A 6,725-nucleotide genomic window follows, 5' to 3' on the forward strand; every position below is an offset into this window, starting at 1 on the left:
TGCGTGCACGATGTTTACATCTGCTCAGATGACTATAAATGTATTGCAGGTTCAAAAATGAAAACGTCCCTTTATCCAGTAAACATACCTTTGTTACAGATGTAACATTACCGTTAGGACTGAGGTTAGAAATGTGAAACGTTGTTAAAGCCACGGCTGTGAAGATACACAAAAAGTGAACTTCAGAAAAGCTAAATGCTGATATTTATATGGTTTAGAAATATGACTGAGACAGTAATAATTTTAAAGATGTATTGTATAAACACTTTGTCTCTAAAGGAATGATGAAGGCTCCAATATTCCAAATCCAAAAATAGTCAAAGGACATTCATTAATTTCATCTATCACTTTCCCATAAACGCTAAAGCAATCTTGGATAAATACTAGATTGGATGGAAGGAATTGCTGGCATCTGCTGCAAAATGTTTCCGTCTCTGTTCTCTTAAAACCATCAACTAAAGAATCTGTTTCTGAGTATTTCTATTTTAAAAGGCTGCATAATGAGTATCTACATCTTCAGATATGTAATAAAAAAATTGAACTAAATGACTTTGCATGCATGTAATACTCAAGATATATCATCATATGTTTCTTCCACGCAAGGTATGATTAATTTACAGATGTGCCCTAAATGAGAATATATACTGAAACTGCTTTATAGAAGCACATTATAAATGGTTGGAATATTATGTCTGCAATTTGCTGGAATAAAATGTTCAAAAATAGAATTGCAAATAAGTAAGTGGCATCTGTTATTTACAACAAAGAAGAAAATGTGCAAAGGACTTTAAAATAAAGGTAGTTTTTCTTTGGATGGCATAATTTCTATCTTATCTCCACTGGGTCTGAAGGTGAAACTATTTGCTTTAGTGAGATGAGATTGAGAGTGTTTGACGCAGATTTTCTGCGTCAAACACTCAGGTTGATCAGGTGTTACGCAGGAAATGAAAATATGGAAAATTAATGAATGAATGTACTAGTCTGCTTTTCTTCCAGAGACTCCCTAAAGTTTGTTAGGTAGCATGGCATCGTCACTGGGTCTTTCAGAGAAAAACATTCCAAAACCAACATGAAAATTTCTCACTAGGCTGAAAATCAACTTTTGCCATCTTACTGTACTAAATCCAAATAAATCATTTGGGGTGAGTTGAAGAGATGAGAGCATAAGAGAGGACACAGGACTTTGGGCAATCTAGGGAGATTGTACGAAGAAGAGTGTTTAAAGATCAAGCTCTGTGTGTGCTGAAACTGAAAAGTTGTAGGAGACAAAAGGGGAGTGCACAAAACCAGGGGTACCAGCAATTGCACAGCAACTTTTATTGCTAAAACCAAATATTTCTTCACATCAAAAGCACAAGTCAACAATGACAGTCACAGTTGAAGCAGAGAACTGACTCAGAGGGAAGTTTAATCCAAGAAAGGCTGAGTTAAAAAAAAAAGAAGCACGAGCCGCAAAGATGACGTAAGCAGCAAAAACTTAGGCTACCACCTCAATGATGGCCAAGTATGAGAAGTGTGCAGGTCCTTTTCAGCTGTGACTTAATGAACTGATGAGGAGAAATAAGTGAAAAGAAGGCAGAAGGAGCAGCCCTGCCAATATACAGTTTAGCAGCACAGAGTGGGAGGTGAATATACACAAGGAGGGAGACAGCAATCCCAGGATTATGACATCTTTCTGCTGTTTAACTAAAGTGGACCAAAGTGAATTACAGTTTAGCCAAACAAACAGGATCACAGAATAAATCAAAATAGAAAGAGATCATGATGCATAAACTGCAGCTAGTTCACTATGCTACTCTAATTTAAACCACGAAAAAAAGATGACTCTCAAGCAGACATTTTAACATCTTGGTTAAAACTATTTCAAAGAATTAAAACAATTGCTGCAAAGGGCTCAGTTTCTTTTATGGTTTCATTCAGATTTTGGAAACCTTAAGAAAATCTACTTTGTGTAATTTGTGTTTGGATGTTTATAAAAGAATTTAATATTTTTCAAAGAAAATGTATTCAAACTTGGAATGGATAAAAATTTTAACATCAAGAAAAAGACAAGCAGCAGCTTTATGAAAAGTTTGGAAATGATGCAATGAGATTAAAATGGTTCAGGCGGAAGGTCATAAAAACATGTTTTTCTAGGTCTCTTCCAAGGAAGTTATTACTTTACCTTGGTAGAACATTTAGTTGTAGAAATTTGGATTTCACAACTGCAGTAATGTGGTCATCTAATTTAGTTCACAATAAAGTTTTATTTTCTTGAAAGGAAATCAATACTGAGACTAAATAAGAATATGTTCACATATTTCCTTTGTGCTAAAGAAATGACCAGACAGGTGATGTCTGTCTGATTTTAAGATTTAGAAAACCAAAAGCAGCCATCGCACATGAGCAATTCAATTAAACTTGATTGTCACTTCTGTTTTATATTATTGTCCTCTGAACATTTTATTTAACTTAATTGATAAAGAATTATTGAGTACTATACAGGAATCAGTAGTGGCTGGAGCACCAGTCATTGTTCTGTGAAGAAAGTTTTGCATGAAAATGTTGATAGTTGATAGGTCAACATCAACACAGTCAAGCAGAGCTAAAACTTTCAGTTGCCCACATGGACAAACCAATTCCTTTCTGCAGAAGATTTAACTTCAAATCAACAGCAAAAGACTTAAAACAAAATTTAATGTCCTAGCAGAAGAATGATCCAAAATACATTGTTAGCTTCAAATCAGGGGCGGATCTAGAAAAATATTTATGGGGTGGCAGTATAAAAAAAAAAAAAAAAAAAAAAAAAAATATATATATATATATATATATATATATATATATATATATATATATATATATATATATATATATATATATATATATATATATATATATATATATATATATATATATATATATATATATATATATATATATATATATGTATATATATACACACACACGAAATATTGTTTTTAACTTGCATTGTTTCAAAATGAGCTTCATGTAGCACCGAGGCTTAAATACAATTTCTTAATGTAGTATAGTTAATTCTTTTTACGTCTTCATACTCGTGCTAATTGATATGTATTACTGGACTGGACAGCACCTATTGGTTGCTATGTGATTCACTGTGTCCAGAAAACCATTTTATCCCAATACAGGACAAGGAGAAATCTGTCACGAAAATATTAGTAGCGCCATCATTTGGTGTTAGATATATCTATTAAATATGACTTAAAATAAAGATTAGAAAACTGATGTTTGATAAATTCTCCATGATACAAATCTATAAACAGTTTAGTTTCTGTTAGTTCTGTCAAGATGCAAGAAGGGGCGAATTTCTATTTCTATTGGTCAATCGTTTTATTTTAAATATGCTGTAGGAGCCGTAGTTTGACGACTGTTATAAATATCTCCATATTTTGTGAACACAGGGGATTAACTCAGCTTTTGTCGCTTGTTTTTAGGAATTGCAGCGCCTACAGTGCGCCGTAATAAAGGTACAATAAAGCTGATAAACAGGCGAGGAACCAAACTAGACAGAACCACTTCTGATTGTTTGCCAAGCCAAACATCCAATAAAAGTTCCACCAAGCCACTACTGAGGCACTGGGGCCATGTTTCTAGACACAGGCAAAAGAAGGTTCAATGTCCAAACTTATTGATTGTTCTTGGTGATTTATTTTCCTCTTTCACCAAATAATTACAGAGATCAAACTTTCATTTGTTCTCATGCTACCACTCTTGGTCTGGTAAAAACCATGGACCCCAAGCCCAAATGCCTGCTGGTCCTTCACCAGGCCCCTACACTTATAGAAAGTGGACTGACCCACATTACTTCTTGTCTAAATTTAGAAAATAAATAAGAAAAATAATAAATAAGAAAAATAAATAAATATTTTTCTTATTTAGAAAAATAAATAAATATTTTTCTAGATCCTCCCCTGTATATATCCATCAATGCTGCTGGCAGTCTGTCCTTCTCTTGCACTTCCAGCTACTAAGCAGTGGGTGTAAGGTTACATTGTGTTGCATTCAATGTTGTCGGAAAAAAGAGTTTCATGCGCTTAATCTCCGATTTGCCATAACTATTTATCAAATTCATTGTCGCTAGCTGGGGTAGCAACAGGGGTAGCAAGGCTCTTGTTTGGGGTGGCAACTGCCACCCCAGTAGATCCGCTAATCTAATTTGAAGCTAACAATAATCTTCAAGTATAGCCCTGACCTCAGTATGTATGGCCATGATAACCGTTACAAAAAGTTTTCCTCACCTTACTAAGGGACATTTATTTACATTTTAGTTAGAATTTTTTATGTGGTTGAGCCTACAAGTATATTTTTGATCCTGTGTAGATTAGAGAAAGTTATGCTATTAAAATTTGTGCAACCCAAGTTAAATAAGGGCTTATGATATCCTTGCCCATGATGTAAGATCATCAAAATCTGAGTGGCAGTCTAAATGTTCCATTGCGATGTTGGAAAGCATCTGTCTCTAAGGGTTCCATGATTAATTTAGTCAGATCTATCCAAGTCACTGTCAAATCACTTCATTGTTTAGTCTTATGAGAAAAAAAGTAAACTTGTTATGTCTGCAGTGACATCAGTGTTCACTAAACACCACGTTGTACACTCACCACTACTTCTTGCACAAGTTAAATGTTTACCAGCTGCATAATGTGAAAATTATCTACAGTGAAAAAGCTCTGTCCTCCTCTTCTTTCATTGCATGCACAACAGTTGATTTTCACTGTTTGCAAAAAGTCTGCACAAGAAAGATTCTTGATGATCAGTGCAAACAAATTTATCCTGCACACCTGCTTCCTCTTGTTTAGTTGGTGTTTAGCGCATTGAAGCAAACAATTACAAATCATGATTCCTTAACTGACCTAGCTGTGGACTGAAAACTCAAAGAGACAAAGCAGTCCTGACACACTTTCGTTGCTTCTACTATTAGCTCAAGATTTTTTCTTTTATCCTTTACATCTGCAGCGTGGTGCATCTCAGTTTTTCATTTACAAAACAAAACACCCTGATGTATGATGGTCCAAACACAGCCTTTCAACGCAACCAGTAGAAACAAATTAGACTCTTTTCGCATCACATCCACCCAAAAATTAAGGCTTCCCGGACCTCCGAATGTTTTGGAGTTTGACTTAGAAACAATCCCATGTGAGATTTGCATCCTTCAAGCAAATTAAATCCAAATCTTTCTCTCTCTCTCTCTCTCTCTGTCTCTCTCTCTCTTTTCAAAACTGTCTGGTGTGTATTGTAAACCACTCTATTCAATAAATATAATTGGTTTTAAAATAATATTCCTCTGGTTCATAATTTTTGGGACAATAAAACTATGTTTGTTTATATTTGATTGATGTAACCACCATCTTTCTAATATTTTCCAAAGTTCTCCCTGTTCTGTGGAGTCATGGTGTAGTGGTCATAAACCTATCATTAGTCATCATTTAAACCCCTTGGCTCTCTTGAAACTGGCTGCTTTGCAGTCTACCCAGAAGGTACATGGTCCGTAACTACCCTTGGCTTTTAGACCGTGAGAAGAATTATGACCTTAATAAAGTTGACCTTGCAATATTTGCATGCATAAGCATTTTACAGCTGATACAAAATGACTGTCTGGCTCTGTTTTAGGGCTCCCCTGGACCATCTCTTGGCAGTCAGTGGACGTACTCATGACATAATGAGCAGTCAGGATGATTTAAAAAGGACTGCAGAATAAATGATAGCAGGATGTTTAAGGAGTGTTTATTGTCATTCACACTCAAAACTAAAGACAGTTGGAATGCTTCTTTCACCCTTACTGATTCCACAGAGGATTTGGCTGCAGCACATTCTACGAATGTCTGACACCTGAGTCAGAAAGTATTTACTAGAGAAGTGTTTAAAGAAATGAATGGGTTTGTTTAAATTTGACCATTCACCCGTCTTCTCCTTACGTCATAAGAATCCAAGTGCATCACTAGACGTCATAGAGACAGGATTATGCCTGCTTTCAAGATCACAGCTCTGATTATCATTGCGTTGGTTGAAAAAACAGAGAGAAGGCACTCTAAGCCCGTTCTCACACTATGCCTTTCAGAAGAATAAATATGTGTGTTTATCCAGTAGCCTATCTTGTTGAAATTCAGCTGATAAATGTCTCCTTCCTAAAAACGCAACATTAATGTGGTGAATTTCCAAAAAATGTTGCTTATAGACTCCTGTAGGAGAAAAAGGCAATGGAGAAAGTTCTGCTGTCTTCCATCAGTTTTTTTGTGCAAACTGACGAAAGCTGTTGTTCTGACTTTTTTTTCTCTCATTTATGAGAAAGCCGATATTTTTCTTTCAGTTTTATTTTCTTTCCACCACAGATACTCCTGGCCCAGTGATTCTTTGTTTAGCAGTGTCTCTTTCTTGGACACATCATTATGTCTACTGTGTACATTTACCAATGGCTCAGTGCTTTTGTGTTAAGTTTTCTTTTTTTTCTAATTACAGTCAATGAAAGTTTAATTGATGTTGTCAATAATCTGTACTGAGTGTATTTTCCTAACAATGTTCAATTGTTCCCCTAGGAAGTCTCCTGGCTTAGTTATTCTGTTTAGTAGTGTTTCTTTCTTTAATGGAGTTATTGACAGAGTTATTAAGTGACCTGTCTGTCGATTTTTCTTTTTCAAACACAGATAAAGCCATTTGGCAGAGCAATATAAAACATGATGTCTAAATTCTTGTTTTTCTTTCCCATGTAA

This window comes from Poecilia mexicana, unplaced genomic scaffold (assembly GCF_051168715.1).
Source record: "Poecilia mexicana isolate PSO_F unplaced genomic scaffold, ASM5116871v1 scaffold_16, whole genome shotgun sequence".
Lineage (NCBI taxonomy): Eukaryota > Metazoa > Chordata > Actinopteri > Cyprinodontiformes > Poeciliidae > Poecilia > Poecilia mexicana.